Here is an 11,358-nt window from a genome sequence, read left to right as displayed (position 1 = left end):
TCGTCTATCTTTGTGCAAAGTATGGACTATTATATATTTCTGGAAAGCCCTGGATGTCTACTTTCCAACGCAATTGGAAGCATGCCATTTCGAGTTCTGTAGCTCCAGAAAATCCACTTTGAGTGCAGGGAGGTCAGAATCCAACAGCATCAGCAGTCCTTTTTCAGCCTGAATCAGATTTTTGCTCAGCTCCTTCAATTTCAGCCAGAAAAATACCTGAAATTACAGAAAAACACACAACTCATAGTAAAGTCCAGAAATATAAATTTTTCCTAAAAACTACTAGAAATAGACTAAAAACTAACTAAAACATACTCTAAACTATATGAAATTATCCCCAAAAAGCGTATAAAATATCCGCTCATCAGCCAGCATGAAGGATCTCTCAGTTGTCAAACACAGACAAAATAATGCAAAGTATACACAAATAGAGAGTATAAATAGAGCAATTAGATCAACTAGCAGATAGATGCAATTACTTAATTAGTCAAACCAAGAATAAGATTTACACCTAAACAATACACACAAATACAAATGATGCATGTCTGTCCTATGGCTAATGAGCTCATCTATCGGTTATATAGCCAACCCAACATGTCCTAGTAGCTAACCATTGGACAATCCTTGCGTGCGTGCATCCCCAAGCTCAAAATTCATATTCATATATCAAATGTATTGGGGGCACCATCTGGAAATGTCTAAGTATCCGGCTACATCTTGTGATGGAGGGTCAACAGAAACTCAATTCTCAACCTGGAGCAAGTGGAGCCGACCCACTGCATCTACCTAGGGAAATTTAGGAATCAGATAAAGTTTTAAAATCACATATCATTCTCAACCAGGAGCAAGTGGGGTGAACTACCATATCTACTCCGGGAGACTCAATCCAAACCCGGAACAAGTGGATCAATGCCACTGCATATATATATATATATATATATATATATATCAGAATCATTATCAATATCAATTTCATTATCACTTTCCATTCTTAATCTCATTATCAATCTCATACTTTAGTATTTAAACTCGCTCATCATCATCTTTCATCATCATAGTTAGTTACCATTCATCATCACAATTATCCTCACCATACATTATTCCACATTTGTTCATTTTCCTCTAATTCACTAACTCAACTCTTTAGGTTTCATTCTTAAATCATCTATCCTTAATTCCGCTGGCTCTAGACTTGTATTAGGGTTTATAAAAATTTAGAAAGTTCGAGGAATGGTTGAGAACTTAAAAATTTACTTTTCAGAAAACAGGGGTGGTCGTGTATACATGCACATACTTGCATACGCAAGAATGTCAATTTTCAAAACTCGCGTATGCAAACCACCTTCGTGTATGCGGAAGGTTTGGGCAGTGGAGCTCACTTGCATATGCAGGACTTGCGTCGCATACGCATGAGTGTAAACATGACAAAGTCGCGTATGCAACTCATGTTCGCGTATGCATTACATATCAGAACTTCAAAATTTCTGATATGCTTCAGAAACCATTTTTCAGCCCAAAGTTCAAACCTTCATAACTTTTTTCAGAAAATTCATTTTTTGAACCATTCTTGAACCGTTGGAAAGATTGATAACTAAGTTTTCATAAAAATCCAATTTTGTAAAGTTTTTCAACTCTGAGAGCCGAGTTACGCCCCACCGAAGTTAGCCAAAAATCAGTTTGAACCAAAAATAGAATTTACCAACCTTTCCAAAGATTCACAAGCCTTATCAGTTTCTACTCATTATAATGATTTCCAAACCTTCCCAAATCACTCATTCATAATCGACCAAACTCAAAATCATCCAATTCACGTATCAACTCCTCAATAATAACCAATTATCACTAATCACATCTCAACTTCAAGCATAACCTTCCAACTCACTCTCTTATTCTCAAACTCTTGAATTTATACTTAAATTACTGTTTTAAAGTCTTTAGCTAGTTAATCAAATCTCTTTTTGTTATTATTAAAAATCAAATAAGTTAAAATCACAATTCAACCAAATCATGAAAATTCGACTCTCTTTAAAATTCATAAAAGTATTCAAGATTTATCTATTTTGATAATTTATTCAAATCAAACCCATTTTCGAAATCATAACCGAAAATCTTTCAAATTTTTAGAAAAAATTTGACAGTACGTCCCCTAAAAACCGGAGTTTGCCACCCATCACAGGTCCTCTCTTTTCAACCTCAACTCAGCAAAACCAACATTTCAAGTCAACGTTTCCAAATCCGTAATTCAAGACCAATCATTATCAATTTAAATTAAAGAAAACCAAAATCAACATATTCATTCCATTTTTACCAAAAATTCAGAAATCAATCAATTCAACGACAAACACAACATGTCAATCTCAACAAAAAATCATTTCCATCATAGACATTCATCCATTTGCATTAACATCGGAGAAAATTGACTTTACTTAAGAAAGATTGAAGTTCTTTCTTATTCCTAGGAGGGGATGAATCGAAAATTGCTTGCCATTTGTTAGTGTCGACAGCCACTCCCTTCTTTTGCACAATGAACTAAGAAAATTTCCTACAGATACACCAAGAGCATATTTCAATGGGTTCATCTTGCGTCGATAATGTCTCATTAGTTTAAAAGTAATTTCTAAGTTATTTAAATAAGCTTGTTTTGACTCTGACTTAACTACCACATCATTAATATAAATTTCTATAAACTTAGTAATAAAATCATGAAAATTTGAATTTATGGCTCTCTGATAAGTTGCTCCAGCAGCCACTCATAAATGCCAATGGCTCCAGGGCATCAAAAGGTTGTTTTTGACACATCTTTCTAGGATATGAATATTTGATTATATCTTGGATACTCATCTATGAAGCTTAAAAATTTGCTTCCTGCGGCAGAATCAACCAACGATTCTGCAAATTGGCATGTGATATTCATTTTTTTGTGGTAGCTTTATTCAAATCCCTGAAATCAATACACACTCTTAATTTTCCATTTTTCTTAATAACAGGAACAATATTAGCAATCCATTCAACATACCTGGTTGTGAAGATGAATCCAGCTTTTAGTAAACGCTCAACCTCTTCCTTGATCTTTACCATAATTTTAAAGGAGCGAAATGTCTAGGAGCTTGTTTAATTAGTCGAGCATTCTCAATGAGAGGAAGTTTAAATTTGACTAACGATCTGTCCAAACCAAGCATCTCTTCATACTGCCAAGTAAAACAATCTTGATATTTCTTTAAGACCTCGATCAAATCTTCCTCGAATTCAGGATCTAGGTATCGACTAATATACGTCACTCTCCCTTGTCCACCAATCTCGACTTCATCAAGAGGATCCTGTACTTCAATCTTTTTATCGTGTAATCTTCATAAATTAATTGGACCTTTCAAACCCTAAAGGGTCGAGGTCATATATACAATCTTGTACACATTCCCCTGTGCACTCTTTCTTCTCAGTCATGTAGGCTGAGAGTCGAGCCCAATGGCTTGATATATCCATTTAAGTAGATATAATGATTAAGTCTTCATTGGCCTTAGGGACCAACTTCATACCATGGGCTCCTACATAGCAACCTTTAATAAGAGTAAGGTCAAAGGTGCTCATATCAATATCCAATGGTTGAACACTGGTATGATATTCTTTGAAGCTGACATTCATTTGTTCGACATAGCAGGGGCTATCATCAGCTTCAATTTGTTCAATCTTTCCATCCTCGTCCCACAACACCAATTTCTGATGCAGAGTTGAGGAAATTGTCCCTACACCATGGGTCCAATCTCTTCCCAAAAGCATATTAAAAGTTGCCTTAGTGGATATCACTATAAACACTGTTGGTCATTCGATGCTTCCGACCTTAACCCTGAGTGAGATCATTCCCAGGATAGTTGTCGACTTACCATTCAATGACAGCCAAGTTTGTTTTAATCAGTTCTTTGACTATTTTCTGAAATAATGGGAGCATACTTTCAGGTAATAAATTAATCACTACTCCACCGTTGACCAAAATACGATTAATTACTAATCCTTCAACTTTTGCCTTAATGTGCAATGTTTGAAGATGACCTTTTGTGATCTCATCAGGCTTTATAAACCTTCCTTAATCATGCCATTTTTGACAAATCGGCACTCATCACCTGGAATTATATCATCACAGACTCCTTCTAGACAATTCCAAGGTCCCTCAGGATTACCTTGAAAGTCAAATGGAAAGACCGAGACTGTGCCAACATACCCAAAATCAATTTCTCCAAACATCACATCGAGGTCATCCTCAAACCCAGAGTCGAAGGTTTCTGTCAGCACCTCTTCTTCTTCTTTCCTTTTGGGGATCGATTTGATAGCCGCTATCTCCTGCAATTCTTTTGATATCTTGTGTCCTTCCTGTTCTTGCTTTTGTACTTTCTTTGGTCAATTCTGGATATGGCCCCTGTGTGTCAACATAAGCGTTTTGTGTTTAGGCTACAACCTTTGGAATGAAGGAAGCTCTTTCTGAAAAATTGTGTCGATACCTTCCTCGACTACTACCCCTTCTACTTGCTCCTCGTCGAGAACCTCCTCTTTTTTAGGCCCTAGCCCAATTTCCAAAATCACCTCTAGGAATGTTGAAATTATAATTCCTAGAGTAAGTTAGAGCATTTTTCTGTACCCACTTATTATTCGATACATTTGATGGAGGAACTCTAATTTGACTCGACACTCCTGAGATTTCTGGTCAATTGTGACCACTGTGCGCATGTGCTGTTTGACAAGAGTAGCTATCATCTCTCGACCTTTAGCCCCATGTTTTAGTCGAGTTTGTCTTAATTCTTCTTGATGAACACACTCTTTACTCTTTTTGTATAAGTCAAAAGATTTTGCAGCTGAAGTGTCGAACAAAGCACTACAATGTGGACATATGGTCACATTTCCTTCTTTCTCCTTTGTGTTAACAAAAAATCTAGCAGATATTCTCCCACCTTTGGGTAAATAGACCTTTCTGCTTCAAACATGTCTAGTTCGAATTGTTCATCGTTCTTTATAGGTTCGACAAAAGCCATGTTTACTATGAATGCCACCTCTTCTATCTCAGCAAAATTTGAAGTGACATGGAAGGGATCGAAATTCACCTTCATTTCAGGCTTATCAACAAGCTTAAGTTGACCTTCATCAATAGCCTTTTGTATCAAGTCCGTGAAATAAAAATAATTATTAGTAAAATGTCTAGAAGCTTGATAAAATTTACAAAATTTTTTATTTCTTATTTCCGAAACAGACTACATTCTTTTTTCTTCAGGGAGTACAAGCTGTTTATCTTTTAGAAACATGTCGAAGATCTATTCAACTTTTGTTAAATCAAGGGAATAATTCTTTTTTCCTGACAAAAGAGTCTTATCTTTTGCTGGATTAAGAGATCGACACACATAAGGAGGTCCTTTTTTTAATTCTGCAGCAAAAGCAGATTCACTATTCGACTCTTCCTTACTCACGCAGTCGACATAATTAACCTTTTTATTAAAAAAGAGATTTCTTTTACTCGATTCTTGTTCTTCTTTTTCTTTATTTAATTTCTCAGTTTGTTGTACTTTATCATCCAACTGGGCTAAGTCGAGAAATTGTTGATTCACCAATTTCTTCGAATGTTAAACCCAAGCCCATTGATAGCCATCTTGACTATTTCAGGTTCAGGAATAAGTGTGTAACATTTATTTATCATAATTTTGAACCGGATGAGATAGTCATCAATTGACTCGACTTTCTTTCTCTTCACCGTGAATAAGTCTGACAGTGTTACTTTCATTTCTTCCCTAAAGAACTAATCATAAAAACTTCTTTCTAGTTGAACCCAATTAAGGATCGAATTCGGTTGCAGGTTTAAAAATAAAGTAAAAGCATTCTTTGTTAGTAAAGAGGGAAAATATCTCATTTTCAAATATTCATTATTGGCCAACTCACCTAGTTCTACTAAAAAACGAGCAACATGTTCTATAGTCGATTCTCCATTTTTCCCTGCAAACTTCGTGAGGGGTTTAGGAGTTTTAACTCCTCTTGGGAGTTCAGCTTTCAAGACATAATCAAGAAAGGGAGATATAAAACAAGGTTGATTAGTTACCCCAACATTTAATCCAGCTTTATTCAAGATTTTTTCGACCGCTTCAGTTATATTTTGACCATAAGCTTGAGCAGCATTATTTGCTCTAGTGTCGTTCAATACCCTATTTTGATCATCACCCCTAGTCAAAATGACAAGAGGGTTATTAACACAAACTCCCTCAAACGGTTGGGCTAGTGGTCGATTAATTGCTCCCACAATATCATCGACACATTGAGCAACTTACTCTATTCGAGCATTGTTATTTTCTAACATTAAATTTAATACTATAGTCATCTGTTGTGTCAATATGTTTACTAAATCGTCAGAGCTTTTCTTGATTTGGTGTCTAAATACAGCCAAAGATTCGACTGTATTAGGCGAAGATGTTTCTATAGGAATCTGCCCCAACATTTCGAGAAATATTGAAGTACGGGTCCCTCTTATTGACATTCTAGGGACTCCTATATTCTATATTAGAATAAAATTTGATACTGTAGGATTTGATTGTGATATGAGTACAGACCCAAGATATGAAAGCTTATTTATTAAGGGTTGATAGGCATTATAATTTGCCATGTAAGGGTAGTATTGATTGTGTGTACCCATTAAAGAACGGAGATATCCTGAAGGAAGTGTCGGATTATACAAAGGATTATCTCTTATAGTGTTCATACCTCTAGAACATATGGCACTAGGATTCTCTAAACGTGGTGAATAAGTTGGAGGTAATCCATAATAAAGCCATGTTATGGGTATGGCCGTCTGAATGCCCTCTGTCGAATGTTGGCTTGAAAGATTAGTCGAAGGGATTGTCTCTACTTCATGGCCTCTAGTGGAATTTCCACTATCATTATTCGACATATCCGTTGAAGTTGAAGCTCTGTCCGTCATGATTAGCTTACCACTGCATAATTGCATACACAACTTAACACTAATTTAACTCAGGGGTCCCACTGGACGTGCCAATTTATTTCACTCGTTTTTTAGTCAACTTCGACAGGTGGTCTTGAAACGAGCTTGTATCAAGATCTCAAGTATCGGGGAGCAGACATGAATCCTCTAAAAAGAGTGAGCTCGACCCAAAAATTACTTAATTAGTGTCAAGGCAATCTATGTCGAGATTGCTAGTGGTAAACTTTATAATAAACAACAAAAGAATAAAAGCACCAAATATTAATTTAAACAAAGAAATAACGAAATTCAAAGAAATTAAATGAATCTGAACTAAATAAACAAAAGGAAACAAGTTAAAAATTGACTTCTAACACTCACATGCTTTTGCACTCCATGTTCTTTTGTTGCGTCACGGAGACTGGAAATTTGATACGCTTATATGATGATCTATTATTCCTGATTGAAGTCCCCGAACTCCTCTGAGTTTCTATTATTTATAGATCGTGGAAATAGACTTGCCATGGAGCATGTTTGTCCACTATCTTACTTCCTTCTTTTTCTCGGCCATGACCTTGTCTTGACATAAAGAATCTTAACCCCCAAGTTTTGACACCCACATCTTTCTTGATCTTCAAAGTCACATGTTTCTTCAACTTGCTTCTCAAATTTTGTACCTATGTCCTCCACTCAATTTGAAGACTGAGCAACAAGCCTTGATGATAAAAAAAAAGAAATAACTACCGTTCTGGCTCTAACGCTCTTTGTTCCATCTTTCTTCGACTTGCCTATTTCTATTGTATTTCTGTAGTCAAAATACTGTTTTTGTGGTCAAAACCACTGGTAATCGAAAAAAATCTATTTTTTTACAACTCTTAAAAAAAATAAAAAATAATTCCAATGTTGACTGATGACAAATAAGTAATAAGTGTTTTCCGTGGGAATAATATTTTTTCTGTCGCATTGGACGGCAGAAAATTATGGGTGTTATAGGAATTAAAGAAATAAAAGGGAAATTGTACTTCGAGGTTTTTTTACATGGCAATTGGCAAACAAGAGCCATTTGATGTCTGAAAGCAACTTCATACTAATAAATATAACCTTTAGGAAATCAACTGCCCCAACTAAAAAAATGGAAAAAAAGAAGAAGTATATCATATAGCCATTCGGATCTGTAATAGCTGACATAATTTATTTCTTAACAATATCTTTAAGGAGATCAAATTGCGGCACTTAGAAGGCATTGAATTTCAATCCTAATAACAGGATAGAAGAAAAAGCAAAAAGCAAAGTGCAAAATGTTAAAGTCGCGATAATTTAGATTATTTTATAAGCCTCGCATAGCTTATATATATCACGTGCAGGCCAATGTTATATGTATGTATATGTTATTGAAATCATGCAATATTACACTGTTAAACAAAACAATCGACGCGGCTACGACCAAGAAGTGGATTTTGAACGAAGTGAAAAGTCAAATTATCTTAATTTATTATGTGATTTCCTGGAAATTGATCATATGTCATATCATATACTATATTCTCATCATCGCATAAATAATTCTAGAATAAAGAAGTTTTCGTGTGAAGAGATAAAAAAAAAAAAAGCGTAATCAACTTTAAAAAATTAATAAAAATAAAATAGATATCTAATCATTTATACAAAAAAAATATCTTTATCTCTCTATTATTTTTTTCTTTATCATACTATGTACTTCATCACAAATCTCACTCAATCTAGCTACATTAAAATATAATTAAATATACTCATATATTACTATAAAGTATAAATTGATTGATGACGTAACACACGTCTATAGCAACTAGCAAGAAATGGTATATTGGTATGCGATCGTTTCCTTAGCTCGGTACCCTGAGATATCGCGTTAAGAATTGAATGAAATTCAAAAATGGATTGATGTATAATTGTATATGGTCATATGGACTTCACAATTCGGCATATTTTAACTGGTGCGTGATGGTAAGCAATAGGGATTAAAAAAAAAAACATTACGTATGTTCGCAGGAGTTATCTATTATTATAGAAAGAAAAGCAGTGATTAGTCAAGTTTCTATGGGATGGAAATAAGCTCTATGAATAAATGGGTGAGCGGAAAAGAGGTTCTCACTCAATGGAGACTTGTTAAATTCCCTGGTATAAAATTATAATATAGCCATTACATTTAAAAACCTAAAATTAGAATTTTAATTATTATTGATTTTGTTAATACACAAAACTATTAGATAATAATAATATTATCATAGATTCACGTGATAGATAATATATAAAAGGATAAAATATATCTTTAGTCTTTAAAATTTATTAAAAATTTTAAAATATTTTTTAGTTTTATTTTATTTTAATTTTATTCTATAAATTTTTTATTTGCATAATATATATATATATATATATATATATATATTTATATATATATATATATATATATATATATATATATATATATATAATGATTAATTTTTCAAAAAAATTAGATTTAATTCAGTAATAATTTTATAAGAATAATCTTTAATATAAATAAATAAAATATAATTGTCAGGCATTATTATTATTAGATTAGTCATATATTTTTCAAAATTTAGTTGTTATGATATATTTAATACAAATCAAAATTTTTTAGAACAAAATTAATAAAAAAATTAAAAAATTTTAATAAATTTTAAAAACAAAAAATATATTTTACTAGATGTAAAAAATCTTGTATGTTTAAAATGATTTGACCTTTAAATAATATATGAATCTTTATATTTGACCTTTAAATAATATTTTGTGACTGTGTGCGTATGGATTAAGAATTGTTATAAAAAAGAGAACATTTTAGTCATATAACAAGAAGGGTTGAGCTATTATTGCACCATACCATTTGCCTATTGCTATATTGACAGTCCTAATAACAAGTTAAATATAATTTTAAATTATTTAAAGTTCAATTAAGTACCCGCTGTTTAAGTATTTATTTAAGTATACTCTTAGCTTTTGATAATAGTCATAATTTATAATTTAAAATAATTATTATATTATAAATATTGTCTAAAGAATATTGCACTTTCTATTTTTTCCAAAGGCCAAAAAGATGGACTAGTTTATATATATTAAAAGACGTTATATGCTTCGTTACATTGTTATAGGATTAAAAAAAAAGAAAAAAAAAAAAAGACTAAGTGAGCTCGTTGGTAACTTTCACTCTAATATAATAACGGTGTGTTGTTTAGAGTGTTACACTGGCATTACTTATGTAATATATAATTTAAATTGTTAACCTTAGTACTTATTATTATTTATTTTTGGATTACATGAAAATATTATTATTAATTCGAATAACTAATTAACTTTTCGTTCTTAAGTATACTTAATTGATGTAAATTGTAAACTCATAACAATAATTCTTCTTCTTTTTTTTTATATAGAAAAGAATTTATGACGTAATTAGTTATGATACTAAATTACTAATAATTTATTTATTTATTTCCATTTCAAACAATATTAATTTATTTATTAGTTTTACTACCACTAATATAATAATATATAGTAAATAAACATTAGTATAGGGTTTAATGATAAATATTAGAGTATTTTTTAAAACTCTAAAATAAATTAGACATGAACAATTCAAAAAAGGTAAAGTATATGTAGACAATAAAAATACTAAACAATGTGAATATATCGATGTTCATTTCACTAGGTGTATGGATAATTATTCTAATATTAAAATTTAGATGAGTAATTTAGAGGTATAGTATATTTTGATTTAATTGGTAAATAAAAAAGTTATTGATTACTTAACATAATTCGACAGAAAATTAAAAGTGCGAGCGATGCTATATGACAAAAAAAATTAGTAGTGCTAACAACTCATCCTATATATACTGCTATTATTGTACAAGCTAAACTTTTATTTTTGCTTACCAAAGTTGATAAAAGGAGGGGAGAGAGACCAACAACTTTTGTTATTGGTAGTCATCAAATAACTATCAATGATGATCTAATGGTGTGAAATTGGTGCGAAATTTTATATAATGACTCATCTTTCTGTGCTGATTATATGCTGGCCAAAATTCAATAAAATTGTTGACTCCTAAACTTTTCCAAAAGAAAAAAATAAAAGTCAAACCATAAATTTCATATTAAATAAAATATTCTACCTGATAATAATAGTTCAAAACTAAAGTTACATATATTAAAAAAAGGTAATAATACTTAAAATCGTATAACTAATATTTTCCAATTATTATAATCAAATTTAAAATATTAAATAATAATAATAATAAATATTTTAAAATAAACAATGTAAAAAACCTTAACTATTAAATTGCAAACCTAATTGTTTTTAACTAAACTTTTAACAATAGAACATAATAATAATGAAAATAAGAAAATATTAAAGACCAACAGCACAT

The sequence above is a fragment of the Arachis ipaensis genome, chromosome B5 (assembly GCF_059453495.1).
Source record: "Arachis ipaensis isolate K30076 ecotype BB chromosome B5, ASM5945349v1, whole genome shotgun sequence".
Lineage (NCBI taxonomy): Eukaryota > Viridiplantae > Streptophyta > Magnoliopsida > Fabales > Fabaceae > Arachis > Arachis ipaensis.
This window is presented reverse-complemented; position numbering follows the sequence as displayed.